Source organism: Aythya ferina (assembly GCF_964211825.1).
Source record: "Aythya ferina genome assembly, chromosome: 5".
In the NCBI taxonomy this organism is placed as follows: Eukaryota; Metazoa; Chordata; class Aves; order Anseriformes; family Anatidae; genus Aythya; species Aythya ferina.
Window position 1 is genome coordinate 60,972,080 of NC_140301.1, and position 12,206 is coordinate 60,984,285.

Sequence of the window (12,206 nt, forward strand, 5' to 3'; positions counted from 1 at the left end):
ATGGCCTGGGTGTGAACTGCACTTACAGCTTTCCTTGGCTGCCTGCATCTCTCTTAGGTGGGTGACTGGGTCCACCAAGACGTATCTCTGCCCAGTGCTGCAACACCCAGCCTAATGATTTACAAGTGCTTGTGCATCAGATGGGAGTCCCTTCCCTTAGAGTTTGTTTTCCCATTATTTCCCAGCACATACATCTAAAAAACACAACTCAGAAAGACAAACGAACCTCAAACACCTTTGTATGTCACTAGGAATAAATCACACTGCCTGATGCCTGGCATGCCTCTTTGCTGACCATTAAACATTACTTACTGGGTGATACTGGGGGAGCTTGGAGAGTGAACTGGTTAATGTGTGTGGTTTGATGACAAAGAGCTACTCACAGCATTAAAACCAAATGCAGCGTGTAATTCACAGCTCTCAGATGTCCTCTACTGCAACTGCTTTCTGCACAAGCAGGGAAAATATCTGACCTCTGTTAGCATGGCAGGAGAAGAAGCCATCTCCTCATCTTCCATTTTCACAGCCTTTCAAATCTTCCTCCTTTTTCCTTTTATGAAGAAACCTGGCTGTCCCCATCAGAGACAAGCATTCATCCTTCTCTTTGCTTTCCTGTTTCTGCTTCCTTCTTTCTCACCGTAATGTTTTTGTTGTGAATGCTCCTGGGAAAATTCCACTTGATTTCCTAGGCTTGGGGTTCAAGCCCCGCAGAGCAAGGGGTTGTCAGTGGAAATCCTGCACCAAGCAAGGCATCAGTCATCAGGATCTGGTTCTGGGCTCAGATGGCATTTCAGGTGTTGTGACCAGGCAAGGCAGAAAGGCAGATTTGGATCTAGTCGGAGCTTAGTTCATTTCCGGCTTTATCGATATTTAACCAGCCTTGGATGCTGCCCAGGAGGGACTTGGCAGCCAGTTCAGAGCACGGAGCACAGGTGTGATGTGCTCCTGCCAGTTTGCCTTGCTCAGAAGATGGGCAGCTGTGCTCGGCGCTACACCATGCTTCCAAGCAGCCTTCCAGGGTAGCCCAAGGTAGGGCCTGCATCCTCAGATTAGCCTGGAAATGGCAGAGAGGAAGATAACCATGCGAGGGTCCTGCAGAAAACACGGGATCTCTTGGGTAGCCCAAGATGAAAGAGAGCATTTCCAGACATTGCTGCTATTGGGATATTCAGGGCCAGGGTACAGCAGCTTACAAAAGACTTGGAGAAAAAAAAAAAAAAAAAAAAAAAGGACAGGAGTCTTTTAATAGACGGAGCAGGCACTGTTGTACAATTCTTCAAGACTGTCTCCATCTGCCAAGCAGCATAGCTTCTGCCTTGTCTGGATTGACCTCCAGCCAAATGGCTTTGATCCACAGCTCTGTCTCGGCCAGACCTGGAAAGAGGAGGGAAATGGCACAGTCATACAGGGGTAAGTGGGGCACGGAGCTGGGCGCTGCCAGCGGGCGAGTCTATGGCCCAGAGAGCTTCTCCGCCCCCTTCCAAGGAATTCACATGTCTTCTGAGGAATATAAATTGAAAGAGCAAGTCTGATGGGATGGGACAAGCTGGAAGTGGAGGAGGTTCTGGTCTAGCTTCTAACAGAATGGAGAGGCTGAGTCGAGGCCCCTTGAGCTCTGCTCCAGATGTCTGTGTATGCATTGACACCACGATATAAATCTCTGTGAAACTCAAGTAATTAGTGAGGAGGTTTCGGTGGTTAAAACCAAAAACACAGGGAATGGAGGTAGTTGAAAAATTCTATATGTTCCATATTTTTCATCTGCTCCAAATTTCCCCAGATTATTTTAGAGCAGAAATTCATTTTCTGATACAAATTCAAAAATAGCATTTTTTTTGAACGAGATTTTGTGCATGGATTGTGAGGGCCAGCAGAGGGAGGAAAGGACCATTCAGCCCATTGTGCACAGGCTGACATTTTCAGTCGTTCTCATTTTCCTCCGATGGTGAAGGCTATTTTAACATGGAAAGAGAATCCTTGAAAGATACAAGACGTTGTAAACACACTTTTGTGAAAAGCCTTGCACAAAAGTGGAAAACAGATGCACATGCATTAAAAAACATCAACCTACTTTAAGAGATTATCAGAGTTAGGTAGTGAACTGCTGCAAGAACTGATGCCTTGGCACCATCTCTCTTCCTTTCCCTACCACGGTGATGCCCTTCCCTTAAAGCTCTGGTGCCTCCTCCTGCAGCCCCTCCGTGCACCTCTTCCTCCTCCATACAGCTCCCGTGTAACAGCTGCTACCTGTTCTGCCAAATCACTCCTGCTCCAAAGAGCCACAGCTCCTGTGGCTGAAATAACAGCACTGCTGGGCAGAGGGCTGAGATGAAAGCCAAACGCTTTGCAATATGCTTTGTCCTCGGGCACCTGAAGGGTGGCAGCTCGACTGGATTCAACTGCTGAGGATCGTATGCAGTACTAAAGCACAGGTGTGAATGGCAAGGTATTAAAACACAGAAAGAAACATAATTCACCTCAGCCACAGATTCATATTTGCTAAGAAGACACCTTCTGCATAGTTAAAATCTCAGTGTTTTTCGTGCTAGTCAACCGAGCGAAGGGGACATAATACAGAAGATTGAAGAATGTGTATGTGCACAGAGGAGAGCAAAATCATTTAGAAAAGCCTGGAGTAATATCTGAAATGAAGTGTTACCATGCTAGTCACTTTTCTAAAGACAAGGAAACTACTTACAAATATAAAGTTCCAGTCCTGGGCACATATGGCATAACTGCGGGGTAATAAAGAAATGGCCCATTAAGGAATGAAATGCTTGTTTAGCATCTACCATGCCTGCTCTGTCTCAGGACTTATCATAATAATTGTTTGGTAACAGACTAAAAATATTACTATGCATTCCACCATAGGCCAAGGAGAACGAAGAGAACAGGTTTCAGTTTTAGACATAACAACACAGTCCTAAGAGGTAGGAAACAATGGGTGTGTAGGTCTTTAATGGTTTTGAACTACAAGATGTAAAGGCATGGATCAGTTATATACTTATATTCTAGGGATTCTTGTACCTGTTATCTAACAGAACTGATTAGGATGAGAAAATACCGACTGCAAAGTTTAGATACGTCTAAAACCATGGTCCCACTAACTTTGAACTTGACAAAGTCAAGACAACATTGAGAAAATCCTGTTCATGTAGAGATGCAGCTTGATATAGCTACAGGAAGCAGATGAGCATATTCTGCATGCACAAACACACCCACTTTAATGTACGTAGATTTTGAAAGCATGAAATCTTTTCCCAACAACTCTGACACGCTTTCTCCTGCTCTGTACAAGAAGATGAGAAGTCAGACATTTGTACCCCAAAAAAACCCTGCAGGCATCTGCCCAGGCTTTAAGAAACACAGTCCCTTAGTTTTATCTTCTCCCCCTTCCAACAAAACCTCATCCCAATGCACTGTTACAGTGGTTTGCTGCAGAATCTCTTTGTTCCCCTGCAGGCCAGCCCATCTGCCTCCAAGAATCTAGACTCGATCACAAATGTATTTTTAATGCACTGGTGAAAGCATTCACTTAAAATTATCTCATTTTCCCTCAGGAAATTTTCAATTAAATAAACACATAATAATTATTTCCTTTAATTACTCATCTCTGCTTACCTGGAGCTAGGGCACCTTTACCCTCTTACACATCAGAGAGCTGTCAGATTGATTAACGAGTATTTATTTGTTTCTTATTTTCAAAACATACCTATGTACTAGGGGCATTTCATGGAATACTGCTGATGTCAAAGGGAAATTTTTCCCTAGAAGTTGACAGCACAGGCTCAGTTCCTCTGCAGTGCTGGGGAGCCTCTTCTAATGCAAACGTGCCAGCTGCAGCAGTTATGGTGGGTTACCAGCATCTAGAGGTGTTGTGTAATACCCAACACTTTCCATCCTTGAACCACACTTAATGAATATCAGAATGGTTTATCAGCAAGGCTAACCATCGTTGGGGGATATGGAAGATGGGGTAAGGTTATTTCTTACACCCAAGGATCATATGAGAGAGAAAATATCATGTGTACCTTCTTAGCCATGAAGGAAGAATGTGGTCCTGAACCCATTACCCCAAGCATCCATCAGCCCAGATCCTTGCAAGCGACAGCCAGCCCCAGCCCTGCCCAAACATCAGTGAAGTTCTGCTGTTTCTGTCCCTCCTCACATCCCCACAGCTCTTCAAACCTGCTGATTGTGCCTTGGAGAGCAGCGTGCAGCCAGCCAGCTGGGACGGGAACAAGAAAGGGGATGGAGAGTACCTCTTAAGTTAGCATCAATATGACTGATAAACTGAATTATTTTTAATGAAACCATGAATTTCAAACTGAAACTCCCACTCCCAGCCCTTCAAGCTTTGCCTGGTCTCACCTGCCTCTTTCCAAGCTCCCACCCAGACCCTGTTTACAAGCCACACTTGTAAAATTGAATATTGATGCCCTAAGGAGGAGGGCAAATAAAATCGATCTTCGTTACACTGCTGAGCAGCCTCAAGCACTGGTGAAGCAGGGAAAGACTCTGTGACTTCTACCTCCCACAGAATCCCCTCAGGCAGGAAGGAAACCAGGTTGGGCTGTTTGTTCTTTAAATCTCAGTTCCATGTGGTGCAGCCACGTAGTGAGCTTTCTTGTACCAAAGGAAATAGATAATGTTTTAAATCTCCTAAATATCATGAGTCCTTCAACTCTATCCTAAAATACTCCATATTTGCTTCCTTGGAAATGCAGCCCTGATGCAAATTTTCTGAGGCACTGAACTGGGGAACCGTACCTATACCATGGGGCTAAATACACCTTCTCGTATCAGTCATGTAGTTGAGCACTTTCTTGAGATGTCTTGTTAGAATTGAGTCCCAACTTATTTTTGTTGCAGAAGTGTAGGTTTCTTTTCCAATGATCACAAATAACCAACTTTTAAAAACAATCCCACCACAAAAAAGGTCAAAATGCCTCTCTGCAGTGAGCTTATTCTTTTTTTTTGTCAAGTTACTTGACTGTGTTCCTTCCACAACAGCCCCAGCCTTCACTGAAATAAGGTTCCTAAAAATGTTCTTCCAGTGGAAGACGTCATGCAAATCTACGTGTGAACAGAAAGTTCTGGCAAAGGACAAAGAAGATCAGCATCTTCTGCAACAACCAGCAATCAGGTTACAGGTATTCTATGAAAAATGAAACATGGCATAAACAAAAGACTTTACAAATAACACTTCAATAAACATGACTGAACTGCTCACACGTATGAAGCTAGTCATGTACATATACATTTGCAGGATCAGGGCTTACAGAACCAGGACACAGGGGGAGTTAGAAGATAATTATCCAAAGAGACCTACAATAAATATCTGTGGGCCAAACAGCACCATATGTACTGTATATTGATTTGGTAGTAAAGGGATTACTTGAGTGATAGTGTCTATTCTGTATATTATTAAAATACAACAGATGGGAAATTGGCATGCCATGTAAAATACAAAATTCAATATTCACCCAAGTGGGCTGATAAATTACCATAAACCATTTATGAATATCCCTCAACCATGAAGCCTAATAATAAAATAAAATTAAAAAATAGAACTCTCAGCCCAGCTCTATCAAATGGCAGAGACAGAGGCATCCTCTGGAATAAGGATCCTGGTCTGCTTTCCAGACTGATCCTAGGCTGTGTCTTCTTCCGCAGATGTTCCCATCAGACCCAATACCAGGTACATTACTACTAATGATAAAAGGGGGAGTCTTTGATTCCATCCTGAAAAGGAATATTAATCATGAGAGAGGTTGACACGAACTGGAAGGTTTAAAAGAAATAAATCAGAAGATATGTGGTAGTAATACATATTTTATTACATTGTTTTTCATAACCAGTGAGTAAAAAAGGAAAACTGAAACTGTTTGATGGGGCAAGAATGGGAAGAGGATTTGATAGTGCTAGACAAAGACATCAGCATATTGAAAGCACCATGACTACAGGATTCATGCAGAATATTTCACCTAAGGCAGCCAATACAGCACAGTCCTCTCTGATCACCCCTCAGTTTGCTGAAAAGACTACTAAAGAGAGACTTAAAAAAATAACCTCTAGCAGGGCACAGCATCATTGTCAGCCTTCTTTCCAAGCAGACTGCTGTTTTACGTTGGCCATGATGTGGACAACAGCAGTCACATATGTGTTTGGACATCGGGCATATTGGGAATATCAGAAGGAAAAAAAACAGACTAGAAACAAGCCTCCAGTCGCCAGTGCCCCACTGGTGCCTCTTTTCACATTCCTCCAGACAAGGAGATCCCCACACACACAAAAACAAACCATGGCCTCCTTTGAATCCCACATGCATGGATCATACAAGAAGTAAGAATTAGAGCAACTAAAGTGTCTGGAAGCCCCAAAGGAGTTTGTTTTCTGATCCAAGAAAGCTTTCAGGTTGGTCGACATGGGGAGTTTTTTTCTCCGATGAGAACAAATTTGGTACTGGGGACACAGGGAGAGAAGGGGGGCTTGAGGGCTGCAGTTTCATTTCTGCAAAAATCTACCTCAATAATTTTGGATAGGAAGTAGAGAGAAACATATCTCTACCCAGATGACAGCATTCAGCATGGTCCAGTCAGTAATAATGAATTCGTCTCACAGAGAAGAGCTCATACAAGACCTTAAGTGGGCAGCCAAAAGGATGCATGGAAATTAGGAAGGGATGAATATCCTCTGTCTTCCTTCTGCTAGTTTAGATGACTGATAGACTCTCTTGTCTAGACTGAATTATTGCACGTTCCTGATAAACCTGTCTGTAAGCTGTTAAGAGTATTGACAGGAAGTTAGCCAACATGGCACCATCTGGACCAGGTCTAGCTACTCTCCTTGACCACGGCTAGCGATGACCATGTCTGTCATTTTCAGGGTTATTAATCAGAAAAGGAAAAAATGACCCCACCTCACATTTCTACCAGTGAATTGTTCTAGAAGTAGTAATACAGCTGCAAAGTAAAAAGCTGAAGATCTCACAAGATCTCACTCCCCAGAAAAGAGAGAAATTCTTTTTTGAAATTTGGAAATTCTTCGTGTTTTTTCTCCAATATAACTCTGATGAATTCTTTTTTTTTTTTCTTTTGTGTGTGTGTATGTGTGTGTGTGAAATGTAGTTGCATCCAAAAAAAAGGCATCTAGACAAAAGAATGCTTATTTTAAGCATCTCTGCTGAGAAAAAAAAATAAAAATAAAAATTAAAGGCTTGCTTTCAGCCATAGCAACATTTTCAGAATGAAACAGAAATAATTCAAAAGGAATTTATACTTAGGGGATTAATCCTTAAACGAGGCACAAAAATAAATTACCTGATTTTTAATATTTCTTAGCATCCAGCAAATTCGTTCAGCTTTCTCCTTGAAAGAAAGGCCACCTGTTAGAGCACCAAGATATGGATTTATCTATCAGTTTTTGGAAAAAACACACTCATTTCTGCTCTTCAGAGATGAATTCAGTATTGTACAACTCTGCACTTTACTCTGCTCTACCTGTAAACCGGCACAGCTAGAATAAGTCCCACATATATGAATACGATTCCTCTGCTAAACTCACTGCATCCCTAGGATATAAACCTCTCTGTTATTAAATTCCAAGAATTTAGAGGATGGCTAGACTGGGAGGCTAGAATTGCCTTCCTGGTTTTATTACTGACTCACTCTGTTAGCTGGAATATTTCATCTCTTTGGCTTTCTATTTAGTTTCCTATGCTTTTTCTTGCCTATGGAGACCACAGCCCTTGAGGATCTCTTATTTGCAGAATCTGACACCTTCATGCCCCAGGCTCCACTGAGGCCATAAGTCACTGTCATATGACAAATAATAACTGTACAGCTCATTATCAGTAGGTGTCCTAGCTTCTTCATAGGTGATATGTGAAAGAATCATGGAATCACAGAATCACAGCCTGGCCTTGGGCACTGCCAGGGATGGGGCAGCCACAGCTCCTCGCAGTAGCCTTCACCAGGGCCTCATCACCCTCATAGTGAAGAATTTCTTCCTAATAGCTAATCTAAATCCATCCTCTTTTATTTTAAAGCCATCACCTCTTGACCTGTCACTGCACCCCCTGACACAGAGCCCTTCCCCAGCTGTTCTGCAGCCCCCTTTATGCACTGGCAGGCTTCTGTGAGATTTATGTATTTGGGTTTGGGATTGCCCCAACCTAGCTGCAGGACCTTGCGCTTGGCCTTGTGGAACCTCATGAGGTTTGCACAGGTCCACCCAGGTCCCTCTGGATAGCAGCCCCTTCCCACCAGCATGTTGACAGCACCACACAGCTTGGAGGCATTGGCAAATGTGCTGAGGGTGCACTCAATCTCATTGTCCCCATTACCAACAAAGATGTTAAACAGTACCAGCCCCAGTACTAACCACCAAAATATGGGAAAGAAAGGGCAAGGCACAACCATGGAAGGACATATGCACATGAAGGTTGTCATGGAACCAGGGGAAACACGTGAGGTGAAGACATCCAAAGTCATCTCTTGAATCCAGCCCTTGTGATAACAATGATGAGCAGAGCTATGATTTAGAGCATTTCATTTGAACTCGAATACTTTACAGATGTGAACTAGACTTCATAGCAGCTTCTCAGGTGTGTCCTGACATCTTTTTCCCTCTTTTCTTCCTTGCCTAGCACACAAACGCACCAGCTTAGCAACACAGAACACCTCAAGAGACCCTCCTAAATCCATAGTAGATGAGTGTCCTGACTTTCAAGATCTTGCAGCTGTCCCTGTTGATCCTGCTTAGTCTAAGGCAAAAAGCTCCGTGAAGCTCCTCTGTTCCCATTTTATACATTGACTTGAACTTTGAGAGCTCTGGGACATAAGCCGAAGATATGTCTTTCTTCTTGGCAATGGGCATGATATATAGACAAGTGTAGCTGCTCGGACACTGCTGATCTCAATTTTGCTTCTATGGTTGTGAGAATGGGAACCTGGCCCATTCTCCATCCTTTCTGAGGGAATTTCATCCATGCTCTGGCCACTGCATTATCCTGCCAAGACTATGCCATCTTTCTTTACAAATAAAGGCTGTGATGTTCCATACTCTTACCTGCCATGCAATCTGTGTCTTTTTCCTCCTCCCAAGAACAATACCTTCTGCATGCAAATTGAATGTTTCAGGTAGAAGTCTGACCACACAAATATAGGTTTGTCTTACATCCCTGTTACTTTGCCATTTGCTTTACAAATGACACAAGCAATGTTGCTTTTGTAGTTGCATAGGTTTTTGCACCCCAAAATGGCAGTGCACTAATGTGTCATTTCTATAATTAAGAAATACAGAATGATTCAGTAGCAAAGAGAAGAGAAGACAGAAATAAAGAGAAGCCCCCTGCAACATAATTGGTCACTGCTATGAATCTGTACTCAGGGGACAGATAGCACGACCAGAGGTAATAGCTTACACACGTATTCTTGAGCTGTGCAATAGATGGAAAAGTGTCCCAGATGGATTGGGCAGGGGCTTAGTTCCGGGATTATGATGAGACAGTGGGTAATTATTGAGTGGCATTGCCTCAGCGCTGATTATATCTGCAAGCTTGTTCCTTTCCTTCAGAGGAAAGCATTGATAAAGATAAACCATGCTGCTCTATGTCCTTCATGTAGCACAAAACAACACATTTCAATCTAACAGGATCAGGTCTCCACTTTGATCACAATCTGTTACCTAGATGTCTTTGCAAATTAATCAGCCCTGCTTGTTTAGCTCCAGTCAGTTTGTACTGCTAAATTAATAAATGTACTAGGAGCAACAGAATACATAATTAAATTCCACAGTTTAATCTCCACATAATAATTTTGACCTTAGTCTGGGGCCTCTGTTATAGCCAGCAACACATTGAATAGACACAGACCTTGCAATGCAGCTTACACTAACAATCTACCTTGAACGATTACTCAGGGGCACCGCAATCAAGAGCTACTAAAATCAGAGAAAGCAGGATGCACAATTAAGAAAACAAAATTGTAGCCAAAGCTTCTGGCTATATAAAATACAAGGGAGCTAATGCAGCATAGGCATACGTCTACCTCAAAAATATAGGAAGATACTCTGCCTTGGTTCAGTTAACCAGGAAAAGTCAGTCTGTACTTCCAGCATTTGTGTCAAAAGCAAAAGGAAAGCAGCCTGAATTTCTGTGATTTCCAGAAGAGCAGAGGACAGAAAATGTTCTTCCCAAGAACACTTGCAAACTTTTGAGGAGAACAGACCATGCCATGAAGGGGATTTCTGCAGCAGCCTCGTCGAAAGCAACATCACTGAATTATTAAAGCTGGAGTATTTATATATAGCAGACACCCTTCTCCCAGATTACATGCAATTTACGTTAAAATCTGTCATCTTGCCCACTAGTAGATACATGCCTTCCCCTGTGGAAACTCAGCGTCTTCTGGCAGGAGCTGTCAAGGGCTTTGTTCTACATATCTGCACATCCGCATCAGCTGCAGATTACCCAGAAAAGATCAAAGACGCCTAATGTAAAGGGAAGAGAGAGGTAACTGTTGAAGACAAACAGAAAAAACTCCCAGCTTGTTGGGTAAATGCTATTTTCAGTCTTAGCTTTACATTGTCATGTTCTGTTGTCAGTGTTGTTTACTTGCAACAGCACGGGTTTAACTCCAGGCTCTTCAGGGCATGAGTGGTATTTTCTGCCTTTGACAGGTCTCTTCCACATGGCTCCAAGGACTCCAGCTAGGGGCTCCCAACACTGTTTTAGTAAACAGCCCCAGATGTTTTCTTCCAGAACACTAGAAACACCCTGATGGTCTCTAAACAAGAAACAGAGCCAGTAAGGCACACTTTCAAAGTTTACTTAGCTTGACACACCTCCCAGGACACTTGATTAGCACTATAGGCAGAGCCTCTGAAGGTGTTTCTACAAAGGAACGTACAATGGGAGCATATATAAAGATACTGCATGTCCTGAAAACCCTGATCTCAATTTTCACTCGACAGACATCACAACAGCTAAATTTTCCTATATCCACACCAAAAGCTAGCTGATTACTTTCGGTGAGATTAATTACCACAAGTCCCTTCTTTCCATTTGCATCTTTCTGAGGTTTCTTAGCTAAATAATCAAATAAGTCACAGACAGTGCTGCAATGTGTTGATGGGATCATTTCTGTGTTGACTTTTTGTTTTGAGCAGCAACACACTGCATAATTACTAGGAGATATACACACACAATAGTGAGACACACTGAATTGGACCCCCAATACCCATGCTTAAATTGCCTGCCTTGAGGAGAAAGATCAAGGGTCCCCCAGCCAAAGAGGAGTTCCTGGCTGCTGCAGATTCAACACACTGGGCTCTAACATAAAGGCATTGGTGAAGAATTAGAAAATCTTATAGCTGGATTCAAAATCAGCCTAATTCATCTGAAGCAGTCGGTTTTGACTGTTCATTTTGGGGCCAGCAGACTGAAGACACCAATGATGTGATCCTACTGCAGTTGAGCCAGATCCTCAATCACTATATCATGGATTACTAGAAAATGCTCCTGATACACAGAGCTATGATGCAAATAATCAACTAAAATAATTGCTTTAAAAGTCAACACATCTGAAGAAATAAAAGCAGAATAACAATGAAAATATCTGTCAATAACTGTATTTGTGTATTTCCCTTAAAATACTTAGATTTATAACCAGCTAGCTGCCTTAATGCTCTGTGATTGGACATAGTATCAGAAGCTTAAAAAACAGTTTGGCAGCCAATGTTTAGTGGACCACATGAGTGGTAAAACACACCGACTGAGCTTGCACTCTAATACCTTGACTGTGGTAGCTGGCACTAGAAACCTCTAAAGAATGGAAGGTAAATAGCAATATTATTCACATGTCTGTAAACAAATTCAATATGATTGATCCAAGTGTGAGGAACACTCAATGAATTTGAAATAATTTCACCTTGGTGGTCAAACTCTCAAACTACATGGAATAATGGCATGGGATGGCATAGAATTATAGCTGGCAGTGTATGTTCCTCTTAGCTTTGCAAATTCTTTCCCCTCACCTCTGCTGGCAAGGTGTAAGGTCTCTGTGCATTCACAGTAAAAAGCCTGTGGCCAAAGACCATGTATTACATGCACACATTTTTTCACAATTTATGGCACAAGCTCATTTACTATTTACGTCTTTGTGTTTCTCCACTAATCACCAAGGGTTTGATGTAACTCACTG